This window comes from Petaurus breviceps, unplaced genomic scaffold (assembly GCF_028583685.1).
Source record: "Petaurus breviceps papuanus isolate PSGF00001 unplaced genomic scaffold, PetGlider_PUasm1.0 90823, whole genome shotgun sequence".
NCBI classification, from domain to species: Eukaryota; Metazoa; Chordata; class Mammalia; order Diprotodontia; family Petauridae; genus Petaurus; species Petaurus breviceps.
Genome location: NW_027187352.1, coordinates 17,155,902 through 17,178,786, shown reverse-complemented (window position 1 = coordinate 17,178,786; position 22,885 = coordinate 17,155,902). Strand labels below are relative to the sequence as shown.

Sequence of the window (22,885 nt, the reverse complement as noted above, 5' to 3'; positions counted from 1 at the left end):
TTCTTCTTCTTCTTCTTCTTCTTCTTCTTCTTCTTCTTCTTCTTCTTTCTTCTCTTCCTTCTTCCATCTTCTTCAAAATGGAGTGATTGAAACTTCACACTATCTACTTCACTAAGTTTTTGTTAGGAATATACAAATATACAAACAGTAAAGCACTATTCAAATGTGAGCTATTCTTACTATCTTTCTCATTGCTACTGTTCTTACTGTTGTCTCTTACCACTGACATAGTTTGCAGGAAGATGATATAATAAAGTTATTTCCAAATGAAATTATAATAAGCACACAGAGCTATGGGAGGGAAGTCAGAGCTAATGAATCTTCTGCTGTACAGCTGCCACTCATTAATCCTAGTTCTTCCCTCTTAGTACCAGAGAACAAGCCTAATCTCTCTTCTGTGTGACAACCCTTCAGACACATTTTCTCTGTGTTCTCTTCCCCAGGGTAAACATTCTTGGTTCCTTCAAATGATCTTTATATGAAATAATTTCAAATCCCTTTAGGTTCACAAATGGTTTCTTCCACATCCTCTCCAAAACAAGACACCACACTCCAAATGTGGGTTGACTAGGGGAGAACGCAGCAGGCCTCACCTCCCTAGGCCAGAGCACTCTGCCTATTTAATGCAGTTTAAAGATGACCTAAAATTTAAAGTCTGCAACAGACTGAGGAGAGCTAGAATAGAGTCCAATATTGATATGTTTAAATCACAAAATGATATTTATTTTAGTTTGAAAATAATGTTAGATAGTATCTATTCCAACTCCCTCTATTTTTATTGAGGAAATTTGGGGCAAGAGGGGTCAGATAGTTTGCTCAGAATCACAGTTAGTGAGAACAAGGTCTCTGCATCTCCAATGCTGTGTTCTTTATTTTTTTCTTTCTTTCCTCTTACTTTTTACTAAGCTTGAATGGTTCTGAAGGGAAATTTCCATTGAGGATTTTGGTGTTCTGCAGATGGGTTCTTTAAAAAAGCCTGTGATCAATTCTGACAAAAATTCAGCATCATCCTAAATTGGGAGAAGTGGGACCTATGTAAAGTAAGCACAGATGTGAAAGAAGGAACACAACAGCTGACTACAACAGCCTGAAGATAACTGGAGTACAAGAGTAACTATGATTTGAAAGGGCTAAGTTAGAAGTTGGCATTTGTGTGGGGAAGTGAAAAAAGCATTGAATGTGAGCACCAGAGACCAGAATTCTGACCTCTGTCTTGAAACAGCTCTCCACCTAACCTCACACAGGTCAATTAACTTAACTGGCTCTCAGGTTTAGCAGTGAAGGGCAGCTAGCTGATGCAGTGGATAGAGTGTTAGGCCTGAAGTCAGGAAGACTCTTCCTGAGTTCTAATCCAGCTTCAGACAATTAATATCTGTGTGAACCTGGGCAAGTCACTTAACCCTGTTTGTTTCAGTTTCTTTATCACTAAAATAAGCTGGAGAATTAAATGGCAAGCTGTTCCAGTATCTTTACCAAGAAAATTCCAAATTGGATTATAAAGTTGGACACAATTGAAAGTGACTAAACAACCTCAGATAAAATATAGTTTATCTACAAAGTCATATATAGACTGGCATATACATAGGATGGAAAGAGCTTCCACATAGGAAATTCCCCATATTGACATAATCAGAACTCTTTTATTATAAAACATTAGTTGCTATTTTTCACAATGATACTATTATGAAATTGAATCACCACACTGAGAATTCTCATGCCAAAAAGTATATCCCTATTCCCCTCCCCACTGCTGCCACTTCCCAACCTGTGCTAATGCTCGCCATTCCACGATAAAGCAGATACCTTTTGATTAAGACATTAAAGTTCAGCTTGGGCAGCAATTTTGACATATTAGATATTGATTGGATATTTATCACATAAAATTAAGTTGAATTCTGCCAACAGACACATACTCCTGAGAGCCACAAAACATTATCCTATTATCAGTCATTAATAGCAGCTAGTAGATGGCATATACCTTTCAAGCCAAAGATTCAGATTGATAAAGGAATACGCTTTTATTAAGTGCCTACTGTGTACCAGGAACTATGCTAAGCACTTTACAAAATTATTTCATTTGATTCTAATAACAGCTCAGTGAAGTAGGTGGTATTATTATTCCCATTTTATAGATGAGGAAAACAGAAAAAGCATAATCGATGTGCCTGATGTCACACAGCTGGTGTTTGAGGCAAGATTTGAATTCAGATCTTCCTGACTACAGGTTCAGAACTCTATCCACTGTGCCATATTGTATATGAATACAAACACACATAAACCTTAGTCATGGATACAATGGTTCCTTGAGATTAAATTTGTAAAGATTGCTTAGAAAACTTGCTTTCCAGTAAGTTTCAGGATATACCTTCATTCAGAATAAGTATGTCAAGAGGTAGGGGACAGACACCAGTGGGATTATATGAAGAGGAGCCTGGTGGACTAGAGAAAATAATGAACTAGTTGTGCCAACTTAGTGACCTTCCTAAATACTAAGTGATATTTGTTAATTCAGTTGCACATTTGGCTGTAGTTTAGCAGATATTTTGAATCAACTTTCTTTTAATAAATAAATAAAGCAAAGAAGAACATTTTTTTAGTGTTTCCTGACAGCTTGAATCCTGGCCTTGCTTACTCCCTATGCCATACTGGTCCACTTCCATTCTCTGGGGCTTACTTTCTCCAGCTATAAACTGTGAGGGTTGGACTAGATCAATTCTAAGCTCCCACATGACTCTAAATTCTCTGATCCTTTCAGTCCTAATACTTCATAATTTACAGGATGGTTTTGAGCATCAGAAGAAATTAGGCATCTGAAGTTCTTTGTCAACTTTATTATAGTGCTATAAGAATGTGAGTTATAACCATTATTCTGTTTAAGAGTTCATAACTAGGGGAGGCTAGGTGGCACAGTGAATAGAGCACTGGCCCTGGAGTCAGGAGGACCTGAGTTCAAATATGGCCTCAGACACTTAACACACACACACACAAACCTAGCCATGTGACCTTGGGCAAGTCACTTAACCCCAATTGCCCTCCAAAAAAGCAAAAAAAAAGACTTAAAAAAAAGAGTTCATAGCTAACCCAAAAGTTAGTTATCATTTTAAGTCTTCCCAATTCTTCAATCCCAGTTACAGGAACATTAGGATTTCCTATTTAGAATGAGAGAAATCATTCTGTCACATAATCTCTTCTGGCTTAAATTGTTTGGATTTTCCTTTAACTCTCTTAGCTTGCATAATAGTAATGGAAATGAGGGGTTAAAGATTTTTGTTGTTTAGTTTTTTTTCAGTTGTGTCTGACTCTTCATGACCCTATTTAGAGTTTTCTTTGCAGAGATACTAGAGTGGTTTACCATTTCCTTCTCTAGCTTATTTTTACAGATGAGGAACTGAGGTAAAAAAGGGTTAAGTGATTGATCAGAGTCCCACAGTGTTTGAGACCAGATTAGAACTCAGGAATATTAGTCTTCCTGACTTCAGGCCCAACATTCTATCCACTGCACCACCTCACTGTCTAACAATAATGGAAATAAAGGGTTAAAGACTCAGAAATCTGGATGTTTGAAGTATATTTTTAAGATAAGCAGAAAACATTAAGCTCATTTGTCCCAAGGTTGTATACACTCAATCATCTGAGTGGTATGACAAAGTCTTTTAACATGAAGATAGGTACAGAAATGGCTAGAATTGTATAAGTAATGTTATCAGTCAGGTCCACAATTTCATTAGAATAGGAAATCAAATGAACAAATGAGTGTCTTTGGTGTGATTTACTGTCTTTGAGTGTTGGCTAGTACTCTGAGAGGTTCAATGACTTGCCTATGTTCACACAGATAACAAGAGTAAAAAGCAGAATTTGAAGGGCCCATGTCTTCCTAATTGTTTAAGATTTGGCCTCTACTCAGGTGTTCAGCGAGGCCTAGCACCTCTAGTGAGACAGATTATTCACCCCTTTTCAGGGCTGCCCATTCACTTTTGGTGTCCATATGATTCATCCAACTCTCACCTGTGGCTGACTCCAAGAAGCTATAGCGTGTACGCACAGCAGCACACCCTAATAAATCCATCTCAGCAGTTAGACTAAACCAGATTGAAGGTAACCAATAGATGTCAAACCCATCAGTGAGTTAGAGTCGGTGTTTACTCCCAGCACGTAAAGACTTCCCCTGGTGGAATGGGCAGATGAGAACAATTGATTCCAATGGCCATGAAGACAACTGAAGGGGGTGCTATATTTCACTTAGAGCTTGGTAAGAAGGTCATCCACTACATCCCAAGCCATCACCAGCTGTTTTGATATTTGTCTTGCTACTGGACTTTGATGACTCTGGAAGAGAGAGTAAAGCTGATGATTTTATGTGACTCTGCATCACTTAAATCTAATTCATGTGCAAGATAAGATTTCATTTCATGATGTCACTGGTCCTCTTTGGAAATGGACAAAAAACATATAGTGTATAATATGTGTGTTTATGTGTATGTATATGTTCATCTGTATATATTTATGTACATATATGAACATATGCACATATCTGCCCACGCAATGCCTCTATGGGGAGGAGGAAGAAGAGAGAGAGCAGAGACAGAGAAAATGATTAGGGAAAACAAGAGGGGAAGGAGAAGAGGGGAATAGATAGAAGAAGGGAGGAGGTAGAAAGGAAGGGAGAAATGGAGGGAAATGGAGAGACAGACAAACAGACAACATGGAATAATGTATGGGGCATCAAACTTGAACTCAGGAAGCTTTTGTTCAGATTCTTCTAAGACACTTACCAACTATATGACCCTAAGCATAACATCTCTGTGCCTCAATTTCCTCATGTACAGTACTATCAAGCATTTGTATAGTGCTTTAAAGTTTACAAAGCATTTTCCAAATATCTCATTGCAACCTCATAGATTGGTGGTGTTATCATTTTACAGATAAAGAAACTGAGGCATACAAAGGTTAAGTGACTCGCTAAGCGTTATAAAGAAAGTTAAATATCTGGGATAGCATTCAGATTGAGGCCTTCCTGATTTCCAATTCCATTTCCTATACATTGTACCACTTAAGTTCCTATAAAATGCATTAGACTGAATTACTACTAAGGTCCCATTGGTTTGTGTGTGTGTGTGTGAGAGAGAGAGAGAGAGAGAGAGAGAGAGAGAGAGAGAGAGAGAGAGGTTCTTATCAGGGTTTTAACTTTGGTAGATGGAGAGATAGACAGACAGACAGATACATATATATATACATGGTTAGATATTGAAAATTGTATTTCAATATAATTACCTTTATTACCATTTAACTATATTTTATATATACTTTTTATCTATATCACTATATATAACTATATGCATATATACAAACTATGTATTTTATTTTATATTTTTAAAAGCATTATTTGGGAAGGAGTTCATGTTTCGCCAGATTGCCAAAGATGTCCATGACACAAACATCATACTCCTCCTTTCCTCTTTCTTTTTCCTCTTTCTCCTCCTTCATCTTCATCCAGTTCTTGTCCTTCCTTACATATAAGGACTACATATTAAATTATGACTTTTTATAGCACCATCTCTGAAGGTTTCCTAGTTCACAGCAGCCAAATCGGTACCAATGTTATTTAATCAGTGTGGGAAACTCCTCCCTGATGTAAAAACTCTAATGCCAAGGACAACTTATCTGTAACTGAAAATCATAGTGTTGCCTGTAGTCGGGAAGTATCTGGCAGAGGCAAATTTTTTCCTCTAGTCATCCTAACTTCAAGGTTGGCCCTCTATTCACTGTGTAATGCTGACCCTTATACCCATTCACAAAGCACATGACAGATAAGGAGTGCCATACAAGTCGGTAACGCTTTCTGTAATGCTGTCAGCTTATTGTTCAAAGTGAGATGGGTGGGTTACATAGGAAAGATAATATGAAAACAACTTTACTTTGTAGCTTCAAGATTGTAATTCTATGAGGAAACAAACTGCTGAACACAAGGCCTGAAAACTCCCAAGTTGATGAAATTAGCAAGTAGAGGATCATTGGTTTTGTGGCTCAGGAGAACTCCGTCAAAGTAGTATTGAGTGATGATGAATCCAAATGAATGAATTTATAGTGGAAGGGAGAAAGGTGGACTGGCAGAAACAGGCAGACAAATAATGATTAAAAATATGACTTTTCCTATTTACCAAGGTTGATAACACTGTTGGGAGCTCATCTGTGCCTCCGCAATGTATGTAGGAGAAAACTACCCTTTAGGTTGTAGCTATAAACACTCTTTATTTAAAAAAAAATCTCTGGTCTCAGCTCTGCCTCCTGATTCACATGGTGCTTTTGGTCAGGGCCCTAGTGCCTGGTGGGTAAGCCTTTTGCTGTGGCTTCCTGTTATATCCAAGTATTTGTCAACCACCTCTTGTGTTTCAGTGGCTTTTACAAAACAAAAGTCTCATTGCTTGCCCTCCTCCTCCAGAAACTGCTTTGGTATCCTGCTCACATCTGCGAATGGGCAGCCTGTCCGATGGGGAACTACATTACAGCAAGCCCCATTTCTGGGTTTTTAAAATCAACTGTATCTTCAGGACCTGATTGCCATAGCCTGTTTTCAAAATAAATACATCTTGCGTAAATTCTTCCACTTTCTTAAATTCTCATCATGCCCCTTGCTCCTGATTGAAGGTCATAAAATAGAGTTTGGTAACAGAATAGCATTTGGCAGGTTGCAATAAACTGTAATGCCCAAAAGCTCTCTGGAATGGTCTTCTTTAAACTAACCCATTACATTGTTCTAACCTCCTGTAATAAAGGAGCGAAATAACAAGGTGGTGGCAGAAAGAATGACTGGTGTTGGATCAATGGATTTAGGCCACTGTTCTCTGGAACATTTTCTATTTATGGGGCCAGAAAGCCTTCAGACATGGCTGGAAGGGCTCTGTGCTGCTAGCCAGTGGATTTTAATGTCAGAAAAATTAACTGTCTCAAAATAAAATTTAGAATTTAGAGCCTTTTGGATAGCCATTATTTTAAATTTCCTGTAAGTATAATTTTCAGAACTTTAGGATTCTGGAAGCTATTGATAAAAACACCCTTAGAGATTTGATTTAGATAAACGTGAACAAGAAGTATAATATTCAGTTCATGTTTTCAGACTTGTTTGATTTTATCCACATCTCTTAGCTGAATTATGTCCTTTCCCTTACCCTGTGAACTCTGTTGCCAGAAGTATTAAGTCTCTCTGATTTTTATTAGACTAAGTGAGAGTGCTGAATCCTATATCATGCCTGCTAGCTCATACTTCTCCTCGTTTGAATAACACATACATGTAATTCTACCTGACATCTCTGTTCTTCAGCGTTCCTAGCTATAGTGGTATGATATATAAAGGAGTTTCAATGCTAACCATACTTTATAAGGAAAACTACCATGGAAAGATATGTAGTGTTTGGATTTTGACTGAAGAAATGGGAGAATGGTAGGGAGCACTGTGCACTGGATTCAGAGCCCCAAAACCTGCATTTGAATCATGTTTTACTCTTATTATTTATGTGAAATTAACTCACAGCCTCATGACCTCAGCTGGCTCATCTGTAGACTGCTGCTCTGAATCAGAAATCAATAAGCTGGATTTCATGAATGTGTGTGTGTTAATAGCTCTACTTCAATTTTTTTTCTTTTGTAATTTTAGGTATTCTATTTTAGGAATTTAAAAACTTTAGTCTAAGAAAGGATTCACAGTCTCCACTGGACCTAAAAAATAGCTGTGGCACAACAAAAGATTAAGAATTTCTGTTCTAGATGATCTTAAAGGGTACTTCAGTTCCTATGACGTAGCAAAGTCTGCACAGGTTCCAGTGCCTGTCCAATTCTCCTCTTATTATTGCTGCTCTAGGCATTAGGCACAAGCAATGGAAAGGTATGATGAGGGGAGATGAAGTGTCATGTGGAAGGGACAGCATTAAGGCCAGGCTAAATCATCTCTGTGGTCTTTTTCATCTCCAAAACTATAAAGTTGGAGGATACTTTGATCCTAGCTTTCTTTTTTTACCCAGTTTGGACCTGAATTTGCTAAATACTACAAAATGAGTTGGACAGGATGGCTTCTGAGGCCCCATTGGTATGTGTATGTGTTTGACAGGGCTGTGGGGGGGGGGGGGGGGGTGGAGAGAAAGGGAGGAAATCAGAGAGAGATATTCCTTCAAGGCAGAGTTCTTATCAGGGTTTTAAGTTAGGGATGGATGGATAGATAGATAGATAGATAGATAGATAGATAGATAGATAGATAGATAGATAGATAGATGATAGATAGATAGATAGATAGATAGATAGATGATAGATAGATAGATAGATAGATAGATAGATAGATAGATAGATGATAGATAGGTAGATAGATAAACAGATAGATGATTAAATATTGAAAATTGTATTTCAATATAGCTACCTTTTAACTTTCAACCTTTGTAACTATATTTACCAAAACGGAGAGTTTAAGCTTAAGAGAGTAATATTTGAACCTGCAGAAAGCTGATCTAGATATAATCATTTGCGCATTGGACTTGAAGTTAGGAAGATCCGTACTGTAATCTCCTCTTTGGTATTTAATAGCTGTGTGGTCATTAACTTTTGAGAATCAGTGTCTTGCTCTGTAAAATAAAGGGAACTATACATATAACACCTACATGGGTACATCCATCCGTATAGTGATGTGCCTAATTGTTTATATTTTGTTTTGCTCATCAGAATTTGAAGTCCTTGGGTTCAGGGACTGTCTTTTGCCCTTCTTTATATGCCTAGCACTTAGCACAGTATATGGTAAATAGATGATTAAATGTTTGTTGACTAACTTTTGACTGACCTAACTTACAAGCTTGTTAAGGGGTTCAAGTTAGATAATGTGTACGGGCTCTACAAATCTTAAAGAGGTCAGCTGTGATCATTTTTGTCTTCCTAGCATAATATTATAGATTAAAACTTGAAGAAATCCTAGAGGTCTTCCACTTGAACTCTTGTCAAGTCAAGTTAGCAGCATCTCTTAAGTGGTTACTATGTGCCAGTTGTTTTGCTAAGCACAGTAAGTACAAGTATTTTACAGATGGGGAAACTGAGGTCCAGAGGAGATAGTTGAATTGTTTGGAATCACATAGAGAGGAAGCAAAAGTGTTGGCATTCAAATTCAGGTGCTACAATTCCAATCAACTGTCTCGTCAATGTAGCAGACTTCCTTCCTTTAAGTCAGCCTTGTGATCTTTACCATCTCTATGAATAATAAATTCTAGTAAATAATCTATTTCTGATAATATATGTATATATGCATATAATAGAATTATAACTAATCCCAAACATACCTCTTTCAAGCTTCAAGGGCTTTCCCCTAGTTTTAGTATTCTAGAATTTGAGAAAGTCCCAGTTCTAATGCCCATCATGATTTTATGAACTTTGTTCTCTCCCTTGACCTCAGTCTTTTGAAACTGCCATAGACCCTGAGTCCTTCACTTAGGTTTAAAAAAATCAGTGCACCAAGTAGAGTCTGGAGAAAACATCATTTATTTATTTGTTTGTTTGTTTGCAGAGGGAGAGAAGCCCTGAGGTTTCAGTTGACCATAAGTTCAATATGGGTCAATATTGTCACAGGGTAGTCCAAAAAATTCATTCAATCTCAAATTGCCTTGAGGGGAAGAATGTCCAAAATATCCCATTACATGAGGTTCTGTTCAAAACATATTGGAAATTTGATGTCCAGTTCCATATACTATTTTAGGAGATACTTTGACAAGCTAGAATATGTTCAGAGGAAAGTGACCAGGATACTGAAGGGATTCCAAGTCATTTCATGTGAGAGTTGGTGAAAGAAAATCAGGAAGTTTATTCTGAACAAAGGCCTTTGGGGGGAAAGGACATGTTATCTTCACATAGGTAAAAATAGGCTACATGGAAGACTAATTGGACATTTTCTGCTTGGCCCAAGAAGGAAGGAAAAATTCCAAGAAGGTATAGAGAAGCTAAATCTGAATTAAGATAAGGATATGCCTCCCAATAGTAAAATAGACTGGTGTTTTTTGGGACACTAGCTGGTATAGTGGATAGAGCCTTGTACTTGATTTTGGGAATATCTCAGTTTAAAATGCTGATTCACAAACTTTTTAGCTAGGTACCCCTGAGGAAGTCATTTAACTTCTTTACTTCTGCCTCAGTTTCCTCATCTGTAAAACAGGAGTAATGATAGCATCTAACTCCAAGGGTTGTTTTGAGAATAAAACTGAGGTGATACTTGTAATATGCTTAGCAGACTTCCTGGCACCTCATACGCACTATATAAATAAATTTTAGTTATTTTAAAATATATTATTATTATTATTTTTAAGAAACAGGGGCTAAGTGACTTTCCCAAGACAACACAGATAGTAAATGTCTGAGGTTGGAATTGAATTCAGATCATCCTGACCCAGCACTGCACCATCTAGTTATCACCTAGGTAGCCACTTCAGGGATTACTTTTAGCACTAGGATTCTATGATTTTATTTAAAAAAATAGTTTTATATCAAGAGACAGGAGACTTGGTGTAATGGAAAGAACAGTGGACTGGGAGCAGTGGACCTGGATTTTGACCTAATTCTGCTGCCTACAACATGATCAACCTTGGATAAGTCACTAACTTTCCCTGGACCTCAGTTTCTTCATCTGTAGATTGGACTAGATGATCTGTAAAGTCCCTCCCAGCTTTGGATCTGTGACCCCATCTCTAAAATAAAGAAAAAATTTCTTTCACGTTGGTGTTGCATCAGCACCCTCGCATTTACATCAATTTGGCTGTATCTGCTGAGTCAGTGAATTCTGACTCTTAACAAGATAAAAATTCTTTTTGGGTGAGATGTTCTTCATCATCTGCCTCTGCCCTTGAAACAAACCTGATTTAAAAAAAATTAACAATTTGAAGAGATAAAAAGTCATATTTTCCCCTACCCACTGCAACACTACTATTTCAAGTTGCAAGTTTTTGTGAATAATGAGAATGAGGAGATTTATTTCAGCATTTGAGAGAAGTTTACTAGTAATGAACATTTTTTTGTTAAGGATAGGGATTAGACCGCTATTTCAGTGTTATTTTTGTTGTGCAGTCGTGGGGGTTTTTTTTTTTCAGTAATGTGTCTCTTGGTGTCCCCATTTGGAGTTTCCTTGGGAAAGATTCTGGAAGGGTTTGTCATTTACTTCTCCAGCTCATTTTACAGATGAGGAAACTGAGGCAATCAGGGTTAAATGACTTTCCAGGGTCTACATAAACACTAATGAGGAACCTCACAGTGGATGCTGGGACCTCATTTCTACTTTAGAGTCTTATTAAATTTCCCAGAGAATTGAGGAGTTAAATGGCTTTCTGAAGCTCAACATCCTTTTTTGTGTTAGAGGTCATTCTTGAAGTCAAGTCTCCCTGCTTGGAGATCAGCATTCTATCCACTACATCACAGTGTCTCTCCATTTTTTAAAGGCTGCTAGGTTGTATAAAGGATAGAACCCAGAGTCAAGAAAACCTGAGTTCAAATTTTACCTCAGACAGTGGGACATTGGGCAAGTCACTTAACTTCTCTTTTCCTCAGTTTCCTCAACTACAAAATGGACATAACAGAACCAGCTTCACAGGGTTGTTGTGGGGATCAAATGACATAGAATTTGTAAAGCATTTGACATAGTGCCTAGCACATAGTAGGTTCTATGTAAACAATTATTATCTTCTTTTCTCCTCTTGTTGTTAATTTTTTTTATTAGACTATGTCCTCATATGCCTGAAATAAGCTTGATGCATTTTGTCAACTTCCATGTTATGGATTCCTTGGGGGAAGAAGAGCTTATGCATTATGAAAATATCTTGGTTTGAAGGTTAAGGACTCCTGGCCCATACAAGCTCAGCATAAATTAAACTGTGCATATTTGTACTCCCAGGGAATCATGTCATTTTATGAGTTTCTACACATATCTCTTCCCTTGCAGTACTCATAGAATCCCAGAACTGGAAGGAATTTTGGAGGACATCTAGCTGCCCTTCTCTCCTTTCACAGGGTAGGAAACTGAAACCCCAGGAGGGGAAGGAAATTGAGTTGGTGAGGGTCACTCAGTAAGTCAATGGGAGTGCCAAGTGAAGAGCAGAAGTCTCCTGACTCACAGTCTGGCCCCTTTCTCTGCCATTTCATATACTGATATCTCTCTTATTGTTATCAGACATGAGATCATAGGATGAGGAGATCATGGAAAATGACTAGAAGTAGCATTGGTCCAACCAGAGGTTGGCTTGAGAAAAAATATCACCTCCTGTCATCCTGGAGTACCAGAAGGTCAGACAAGGAAAGGAAATTTAGGCCTAAACTGAATGCCCTATATGTTCTTCATGGGATTGTTGTCAGTAAAGTAATTTGTATAATGTCAAGCACTATATGAAGATGAGCCATTGCCATCGACTGAAGGCTCACCTCACCATCTTTGTGGAATTTGGGGGTTATGAGTAAGGAATAATCTATGTAATGTCAGATATTTTCAATGTATTAGATAGTTTTTTGAAGTGTTTTTTTTGTTCTCTCTTTTAGATTCTTTTGTTTAAGCAATGGAAAGGAATTAAACATTTATTAAGCGCCTATTATATGCCTGAATTGTGCTAAGTGCTTACAAATATTATCTCATTTGAGCCTCACAGCAATTGTGGGAGATAAGTGTTATTATGATTCCCATATTATGGTCGAGGGACCTGAGGCAGGTAGAAGTTAGATAACTTACCCAGGGTCACACAGCTCATAAGTTTCTGAGTCTAGTTTTGAACTCATGTCTTCCCTGACTCCAGGGCCTACACTCTGCCCACTGAGCCACCTAGCTGCCTATAGGAGGAGGAAGAGAGGGAAAAGAAATGTATTGGGAAATGTGTCATATAAAAAAAAAGATATTGGGAAATATAGGTCACCATATATGTATATGCATATATGTGTGTACTGTAATGCCAAGCAACATTGATGCCCGGGGTGCTTGCTGCTACAATGTAATTTTATATATATATATATATATACATATATATACATATATATATACACTTATGTAATGTATTAATTATAAAGAAACCTTATAAGAAAAAAAATAAAAGTTCTATGCTTAAAAGCAGACATATGGATTTGGGTCCCAGCTCTTCTAGGTATGCCCTGTGTTTCTTTGGGCAAGTCATCTGTCAAACAGGGATAATAGTTTCTATTCCATCTGCAGGATAGGGTGTTATGTGTATTGTAAGAGATTCACTTATTATGAGAGATAGTCTAGTTCATTTCCCTTATTTGGTAGATGAGAAAATCAAGGCCCAGATATGGGGCAGAGATTTTCCTAAAGCCTTAGAATTATTTGGTGGCAATCAGAGCTTGAAGACAGATCTCCTGAGTTCTAGTCCAGAATGTAAAATGCTTTATAAACTCTAAGGCAGTGTGGCATTATGGACAAAGAGATGGCCTCAGAATCAGGAAAACCTGAGTTCAAGTCCTCTCTCTGAGGTATCTTGTGTGATGCTGAGTGATGCTGAGAATCACTCATTCTCAGTACTCCTGGGCATCTCTCTAAAATGGTAAATTACATAGAAGATGCCACTCTGCAAATGTTGAAACTTTTTTACTGAGAATTCCCTGTGTCATTCAAATCAAAATTTAACTAATTTTTTAAAAAGACATACACATACACAAAAAAGGCAAGATGTAAATATCAGGTAATTTTCATATACAACACATGAACTTTTCTTTCTTTTCTTTTAAAATCTAGACCTTTTATTTCATCAGCATGGGGAATCCCTGCCATGGAAACAGCCTCCACTGGTATAGGTCAGCAACTTGTCTGTAACCTCTAAGATTAGCTTACTCTAGGCTGTCCTGGTGTGCCACCACTGAACACTATGCCCAAAGATACGCTTGGCTGCTTGGGTCAGACATGTCCATCTGGCTTTCCAAGTCTAAGTCAGGAATTGGTGAGGTTGGAATATGTGACCTAGCTAACTATAGCATATGGCTTCTGATCTTTCTTGAACCTGGAGAGTGGGTGGAAAACAATCTTCTGCAGACTGTGTAGTCAAATACATGGTTGCAAATATGTGGATCAGGAGGAGTCTCGGTGCTCCTGCCAAAATTACCCTAAACAACTGGGGAGACCTCCATGACTGAAGAACTAAAGGGAAAGGAAAGTTACAAAATTTTTTTTCTGTATCCTGGGCACATTTTTTAAACCACCATATCAGACCCAGAACATCTAAGTGGATATTAACCCATTCCTATTAGTTATCATACACAATTATGCACTTATAACAAGAGTATTGTTCAGCTCTCTTGTTTAGAAACTCTCTTGAGGATAGGAAGCATATTACTTGGAATCAGCCCAATGATAGCAACCAAAACCCTTTCACTGTTGATTTGATCTTGGAATATAATCCCAACGTTATTCAATATCATGGAAAGGTATATAAAGTGGGCAATTTTGAATATAAAACTGAGCCAGTTATTGCTTTTTCTCCTAAACCCCTAGCCCTGATTTCACTTCGTCAGCAAGTATACCACCATTCATCAAGCTTTTCATGTCAACATTCTTGATGTTGATACTTTTTTTTCTTCCCACCTTCTCAATTTTTATATCTAGCTACCTAATCTCTGTTGTACTCCAAATCTCTGTATATCAAAAAGGGTAGGTACTTAATAAATATTTGTTAAAGCATAGTATGATAATAAAACAGTTCTTTTTATATCTAATCAAGCCAGTCTCTAAGAAGAACATTCAAAAATGTAGTGATAGTATTTTTGGAATAAGTGCATAGATTTTGAAGGGAACAACTTTGAGTTAAATCTGTTCATGGTTTCATCTGAGGGTCTAGGTCAGGCCATGGCCTCCACGGGCATGACTACAATGATATTTCACAACAGGACTTTTTATTCCACTGCCAGAAAAGTCTGAAATCCTTTCCTTCCCTCCAACCTTACAGGAGATGTCAATAAAACACATGTGAATATTCATATTTGGATACATTTAATCAACATATGCGCCTCATTACTTTGTAGTCACACTTTTTGTATCAGTCATTTAATATCTATTATGTACTTTCTATGGGCAAAGCATGATAATAGCTGCAGGGGATACAAATACAAAGAATACTCCCTCCTCAAGCAGCTTGCATTCTCATAGGGGAGACATGGTAATTATATCCAGGATAAATTTGGAGAGCATAACTAAAAATTAGCTAGGAAGGATGACAGTAGCAGTTGAGATGAGGAAAGGGTTCATGTAGAAGGGAGTGCTGAACTTTCTTGAAGAGAGAGCTTTTATCAGATGGAGTTGGATAAAAAGGGCACTGTAGGCATCAACAGGGCACAGAGAAAGGAGATGAATTAATGTGTGCTAGGAATAGGAACAATGGAGTACAAAAAGGGAAATAATGTATAATGAGGATGACAAGTGTGAAAGTTTATGGACTGTTTTATATTTTTTGTTTGTTATTTTAATCAGAGAGAGAGAGAGTAGAAACCATTACAGTTGACTGTTGATTGAGTAAGGGACTATATCATAAATACACTTAAGATAAATCTTTGGCAGTTATGTGAAGAGTAGATTGGCTGTAGAAGAAGTTTGAGGCAAGGAGAAAAACTAGGAGATTGTCGCAATAATCTAGGCAAGATATGATGGCTGCCTGAATTAAAAGTGGTGGCATAGGTAGAAAGAAAAGGTCAGATAAGATGCAGGAAAATGTTATAGAGATAAAAATGGCCAGATGTGGCAAGTTATTGCTGTCTGGGGTGGGGAAAGGAAAGCTAAGAGTGGAGGATAATGCCAATGTCATAAATTTGGGAGACTGGAAGAATGGTGATGCCCTAAAAAGAAATAAGGAAGTTTGATGGTGAAAAATAATGGGTTATATTTTGGACATGGAGAGTTAGGGAAGTCTTCAGGATATTCAGTTTGAAATATCCAGTATATACTTTGTGACTCAGCTCCAGAAAGGAACTGCAGCAAGATATAGAGATCTGTGACTCATTTACACAGATATGATAATTAAACCCATGATAGATGATAAGATCACCAAGAGAGAGAAGAAAAGAGATGGAATTTTGAGTATACACTCAGAGTTGAGGGATGTGAAGTGGATGATGACTGAGCATCAAGTCTGAAGAGAACTTAGACAGGTAGGAAGAGATCCAGGAAAGAGTAGTTCTGTAAAAGCCCAAAGAAGAGCATCTTAGGGAAGAGAGAGTGGTCAATAGACAGCCAAGCTGTCAAGAAAGATGAAGACTGAGAAAAGACTATTAAATCTGGCAATTAAGAATCATTGATAACTGGAGAAGGCAGTCTTATTGAATTGTGAATTCAGAAAGCAGACTAAAAAATGATGCGTAGAAGAGGAGACAATGAGTATAGAAAGCTTTTTTCTAGATGTTTTGCTAAGAAAGGGAAGAGAGCTCTAGGATGATAGCATGTGGTGATGGCAAAGTCTAATGATAGATATTTATAAATGGGTAAAACCTGGACTTCCATGGAGAAAGCAGAGAAGGAGCCAGTAAACAGGAAGAGACTGAAAATTAAAGAGATAAAAACAGACTTAGAGACAGGGAGAGAGAGACAGAGACGATCAAGGAAGTAATCTGCTAGAGAAGAGAAGAGGTAATGGGGTCAAGGATACATTTAGGGAGGTTGGTCTTGACAAAGATACTACAAGATCACAGACCAAATGAAATGAGAAGAAAGTGGAAGACATTGTCAGTGGTTCATGAAATGAATAAAATGGAGAAGAAGCTTATGACTAATAGCCTCAATGTCCTCAGTAAAATAAAAAAGTAAAATCCTGAGGGGGGGAGGGTGGTATGAGAAACTTGTGGAGAGAAGACTTGGGAAGGTTTAGAACAGTCATCATGTTAAATGGGACAAGAACTTAGGGAGGAGTAAAAAGATTGCCATGTTATAATGAAAGCCCAGCTGAAAATAAATAATATAAAATTGGTAATATACCAAGTGAGATCAATCATGACCAAATCTCAGATCTAGAATGGGCCAGATGAGCTTGTCCAATTCTCCTGTAAGCAGGAATCCCCCTCTCCCTACAGCCCCTCAAGAAGTGACCATCCAGCCTCTACATTGTTATCTCTGGTAATGGGGACCTTACTATCCCAAGAAACAACCCATTCCACTGAGCAACTTCTGCCAGCTCTTAATTCATGAGCTAACCAAGACTGCTTCTTAATGTCAAATCAGTCACATACAGGGAAGTAGAGGTAGATCTTCCATCATTTATTGGTACAGTTTTTGGTTCTTTATAGGGAAATATAGAAATTGACATTCACCTGTGAGCTAAAAGAAATGGACCCATATGTCATAGCTTACAGGTATATAATACTAGAGTTTACAAAGCATTTCCCTCACCACTACCCCTATAAAGTGGGCATATGATATGAGTACTGCTATGTCCATTTTACAGTTTAGGAGACTAAAACTCAGATAGGTTAAAGGAGACATCTCCAAAGATATAGCTGAACTAGGCCTAGAAGCCAGATCTTCTGACAGACACCAGTGCTTCTTCCTATTCTTCAGACCAGCTTTCAATGCATTTCCAGTAGCAGGGGATTTGACAGACAGCTCTCTAATCTCAACATAGACACAAAGTTATTTCCTTGGGTAGTAGAGTACTAGCAGCTGAGGGGATTCAAATTAGGCTTCCTGTAGGAGCTGAAAATTGGACAGCTAGGTGGCTCACTGGGCTTGGAATCAGGAAGACTCATCTTCGTTAGTTCAAATCTGATCTCACACACTTACTATCTGTATGACCCTGGGCAAGTCACTTAGCCCTGTTTGCCTCAGTTCCTCACCTATAAAATGAACTGGAGAAGGAAATGACAAACCACTCCAGAATCTTTGCCAGGAAAATCTCCAATAGGATCATGAAGAGTCAGACACAACTGAAAAATGACTGAATAAAAAGGAGGTGAAACTTGTGCTGAACTTTGAAGAAAGCAAAGAACTTGTTTAAATAACAAAAAAGGGAAAGAAGAGAAGAATGAGCATTTATTAAATGCCTACTATGTTTCAGGCACTTTGCTAAGCATTTAATGAACATCTCATTTGATCCTCACAACAGTCCCGGAATATAGGTGCTTTTATTATCTCCATTTTACATTTGAGGAAACTGAAGAAGGTAAAAGTGAAGTGATTTTCCCAGGGTTACCCAGTTATTAATTGTCTAAGGTTAGATTTGAACTCAGGTGTTCCTGATTTCCCAGCCCAACACTGTGCTAGGTAACAAGGAAGCTTATCTGTTATTTGTAAGTAGTATTTTGTGTATTCCAAGGCCTCAGTTATCATCTCCAAATTTGTGGTAAAACTTCCAGGTCTGTATCTGAAACCTGTACCTCTCTGAGGTACTTCAGTCCAGTATTTCCAACTAATTGAAAATATCCTGCCCTACCTGACCCACCATCACCTCAACTCAGCATGTCCAAAACTGATTTATCAGAGTCCTGCCAAAACTGGCCAGTCCTTCTAACATTTCTATTTGCTTTGATAATATTACTATCCTCTGCCCAGTCATCAGGCTCCAGTTTTGAGATAGCATTGGCCTATTTCCTCTTCCCCAGTTTCCACATGCCTTAGTACTCACCAACTCATGGCATCTCTCTACAACACTCACCCTTCATATTTTTCTTCCTTTTTCACTCCCACACTCACTAACTAATCATCAGGTCCCCACATGGACTGTTATAATAATCACCTAGCTGAGTCATCTGATTCTAGCATGTTTTCCTCTAGGAAGAAGGTCCCTCCTTCCTAGCGCTGATGAGGTAATCTTAATAATTCATAAGACTGATTAAGTCAGTTCCAATCCCAAAACCCTTCTCTGATTGCTCTTAGAACCAACGAGGTCAAGAAACAGAATGGATCCCAGAAAACATCAAAGACTATACATTGCTTAGAATAATGACTTAATGTCAGTATTCTGTGACTTCTGCATATTGGCCACAGCCTGTGACATGGGCCAACTTGAGAGAAGAAAGAATATCCCAGAGATTGTTGTCAAGGATGTTGTGCTCACCAACCTTCTGATACAACTCCATCACTGCCAAACCTTCCATGTTCTCTGTTTTCAGAATTCCAGCTCATACTTTAGCCTCCATAAATACATCGCTAGGGGCATGACATGGAGAACTTGGAAATTCACAGGGAAAGCCACCCAGGAACAAGGGGCCCCCTCCCCCCACATACCCAATTGCAGAAGTCTTACTTGCCTTACTATGTTCATCTCAACAAAAGCTATAAAAATTAAAAGTGTGGAGAGCCAGTCTGTAATAAACAACAGCCTAAAGTTCTATACCTATCTCATTTTTATCTGTAATCTAACAGCCTCAGATTGAGAGAGAGACAGGTGTAATTCTCAGGGCCAGTTTTTATAACTGCTGCTTTCTATTCTCACTTCTCAGTTGCCCTGGTATCCTCAAAGTGATCATAACTAATGTTTGTTAAGTTGAACTGAATAAAAATTGAATTTAAGGCAGTAACCACAGGAGCCACAAATCCCATATACAGCATCTTTACCAAATCATTCAGCTTATACTTGAATATTCCCACTGGTGGGGGACTCATTACCATACAGGCCATCCCACTCTGCTTTGGGGCAGCTCTGATTGTTAGTGGGGCTTTTTCCCTTATATCAAAATGAAATCAACCTCACTCCACTGTGAGAACTTTGTGAGATCTTCTTCAGCCATACAAAGAACATTTTATCTTGCTGCCTTGCTCTTGGCTTTGTTCTGATCACGTGAGGTTTCTACACAAGCAATTTCCAAATTGTCTATGGGCTCATTATTATTGTTTGTTTTCTCCAAAGTCTCTAAAACAGAAAGGTGATAAATCCAAACAGGACATAGTTAACATTTTCAACCATGTGGGAGAGAAAGCTGTGTTTCTCTTTATGTCTAAAAATATTCCCAATCAATCTGCATTTTAATAGCATTATCTTTGAACCTTAGCAATACAGAGTTGTGCCACGGGGGATGGGGGGGGACATTGAATTTAAAATCAGAGGACCCTAGTTGGCATCTTGGCTCATGTGTGATGTTGGTAACGTAATCACTTTTGGCATCAGCTTCCTCATTTGTGAAATGAGAGGGCTGAACCAGGTGAGCTGTAAGGTCCCTTCTAGCCAAATCAAATAGGGGAGGTAGCTGGGTACATTTATCACCAGACATTAGAAGCATACCATTTCTCCCTCTTTGCTGTCCATATTCCTATCTGCTAAAACAGGATCTACCTTGTACATTGTGATCCAGCCAGTTCTATTGTTCACACAACACAGGATAAGAAGACAGACATCATGGAGGTTTTTTTATGGAGTGAAATTGTTATTCTAAGGCAAATGATGACATACTCAAATTGCTTGAAATCCTTAATAAGGTCTATTAAACCTAAACACCAAACCAGCAGGTAAAAAGATTTCAGGATGTGTCTGTAATCATTAGAATACTAAAAGTGGTGTCAGTAGAAAGGGAGGTTTATGGGAAAGAGATAATAGATGCATTCATTTGTTTAGGAGGAAATTTTAATGTGCTGGGAAGGAAGTAGGGTCTTGGTTGCATATGTTTCATTCAATTCTTAGCAGTGTTAAAAGTCTCTGAAGAATCATATTGGAAATAGGAATCATAGATAACGAGCTTATAGCTTAACAAGAACTATGACTTGGATAACCTAAACTTTGCCTTAAAGCAGAGGGTGTTAATACTATCTGAATTCCTTCTATAGTAAAAACAACTGGATTTAATACCTAGTTAGGGATATTTTATTTTTGGTTCATATCCATGATTGCAGCCATATATACAACTCCCAGTTTGTAAACTTCTTTCATTGATACAGATTAGCAATTCATTTGTAACATAAAATTAGTTGCCTGGGTGAACAAAGAGGATCTGAGCTCAAATTTGAACTTGGAGACTTAGTAGCTGTGTGACCCTGGGTAAGGCACTTAATCCTGTTTGCCTCAGTTTCATCATCTGTAAAATGAGCTAGAAAATAAAATGGCAAACTACTCCAATATCTCAGCCAAGAATACCCAAATGCAGTCATGGAGAGTTGGATATAACTGAACAACTGAGAGGCTGCCTGACTTGCCTATGCAGCTAGGTTTGAATTAGTGTGAACAGTGAGTCTCCTGAAGCATCCTCATATTTTTAATTCATACTATCTGAAGTTATAATTATGTAAAAATATGGTAATTTGTTCCAGCTCAATGGAAAAATACAGTAAGAGTTAGAATAATTTGACGATTTCAGAGAATTTCTTATTTGTCCTAACTAGAAACTAACCATAGCTACATAGGCAGGAGCCATCAGAAGTAATAATTAAGCCTAACTCTTCCTTACTCCATAGCTAGCCCTCTGCCATGCTGTCTCTTTTTGCCAAAATGAGAGAGAGAATTTGTTGAAAAAGGAAGTTACCAGATATCATACTTCCTTCCCAAGATGCCATACCTTACAGGAGCTTCTATCTGACCTACACCAGCCCCCACACCCAGCAATTCCCATAGCTATCTCCCCAGCAATAACCTTACTATATATCCCTCAACATGTGTCCTTAAATCCGAGGGTGTGCTCCTTCACCCAATGATCCTGTCACTAGAAAGTTATAGGGGATTTTTCATGTTGCTTGCTCTAGGCACTCAAGTTCCTAGTTACTGCTTTGACTTCTAGGATTTAGAGCTAGCAGAAACCTAAGAGATCATTGAGAAAAGGTTAACCTAATAACATTCTTGGACCTTTTTTAAAACGTGCTCCATTGGAGGAATTTGAGGATGTTTAGCCTGGAGAAAAGAAGAATTTAGGTAGTATAGATGATGTCACTTATTGGATTTTTATCCCAGGCACCTAACACATGGAAAGCGTCTAATAAATCCTTATTTATTGATTAATTAACATGGCTACTGTCTTCAGATATTTAAAAGGTTTTCATATGAAAGTGAGATCAAATGTGCTCTGCTTAGACCCAGGAAATAAATCCAGAAGGATGTGGCAAGAAATTACAGAGAAATTGTTATAACCTTACAAATAATAATAATAATAATAATGGTAACAATGACAATTATAACTATTATTATTACTTCTACAAAAATGATAAGAATAATAAATAGCTCACATCTTTATAGTGCTTGAAAGTCTACAAAGTACTTTCAAAATATTATCACATTTGATATTCAAAACAGCCCTGTGTAAAGTCAATCAGGGCAGCTCTCCTGAGGACTGCTGCTGTGAATAATTTTAAGGGTCTAATCACATAGTATATTGAACTCTCTATTTATTCAGCAATAAACTAAAGCATAACATTCACCACAGCATAACATAGCAATTTATTACTAAGGTGGCCACATAGTCTTAAACAAAACATATCATTTAGCATATCTGATAGTCATCTTTCAGGGATAGCAGAAAATATGAACACCATCCACCCCTAGGTCACAGTAAGTTATAATCTCCACTGTCAATGTAGAGTGTCCAAGTAAAGTCCTCTTTCATCTTGACTAGAAGTTAGCTTCCAAATTCCACTGCTCCTCCTCCATGGGCTGTGACTGCTCCCAACTCTTGCCTGGATTCACTTGTAGGCATCTCTCTGAGTAGGCAGCTCACAGGGACTACTCCACTCTCCAAGCTCTTAGCAGTTTCTGTTTCTAGCTTAACAGGGCTACAACGATATTTATACACATTACCAGTACTATCATCTCGATTCGCTTTCTGTCTGAGAAATCAACATAGAATAACAGAGCTTCTGTCTGAGAAAGTAACACAGAACAACAGACAGGGCTTCTGTCTGAGAAGGTAACACAGATCAACAGACAAAATACCAACATCACAAACATTCTCTCTCTCTCTCTCTCTCTCTCTCTCTCTCTCTCTCTCTCTCTCT

At 37.9% G+C, this 22,885-nt stretch overlaps 1 protein-coding gene across 22 annotated transcripts in view; it reads left to right on the top strand.

The window, feature by feature from the left end:
• DLG2 (discs large MAGUK scaffold protein 2) overlaps positions 1-22,885 on the top strand; it is a 2,470,643-nt gene that overhangs the window by 1,550,540 nt on the left and 897,218 nt on the right. The gene's annotated exons all lie outside the window — the stretch shown is intronic.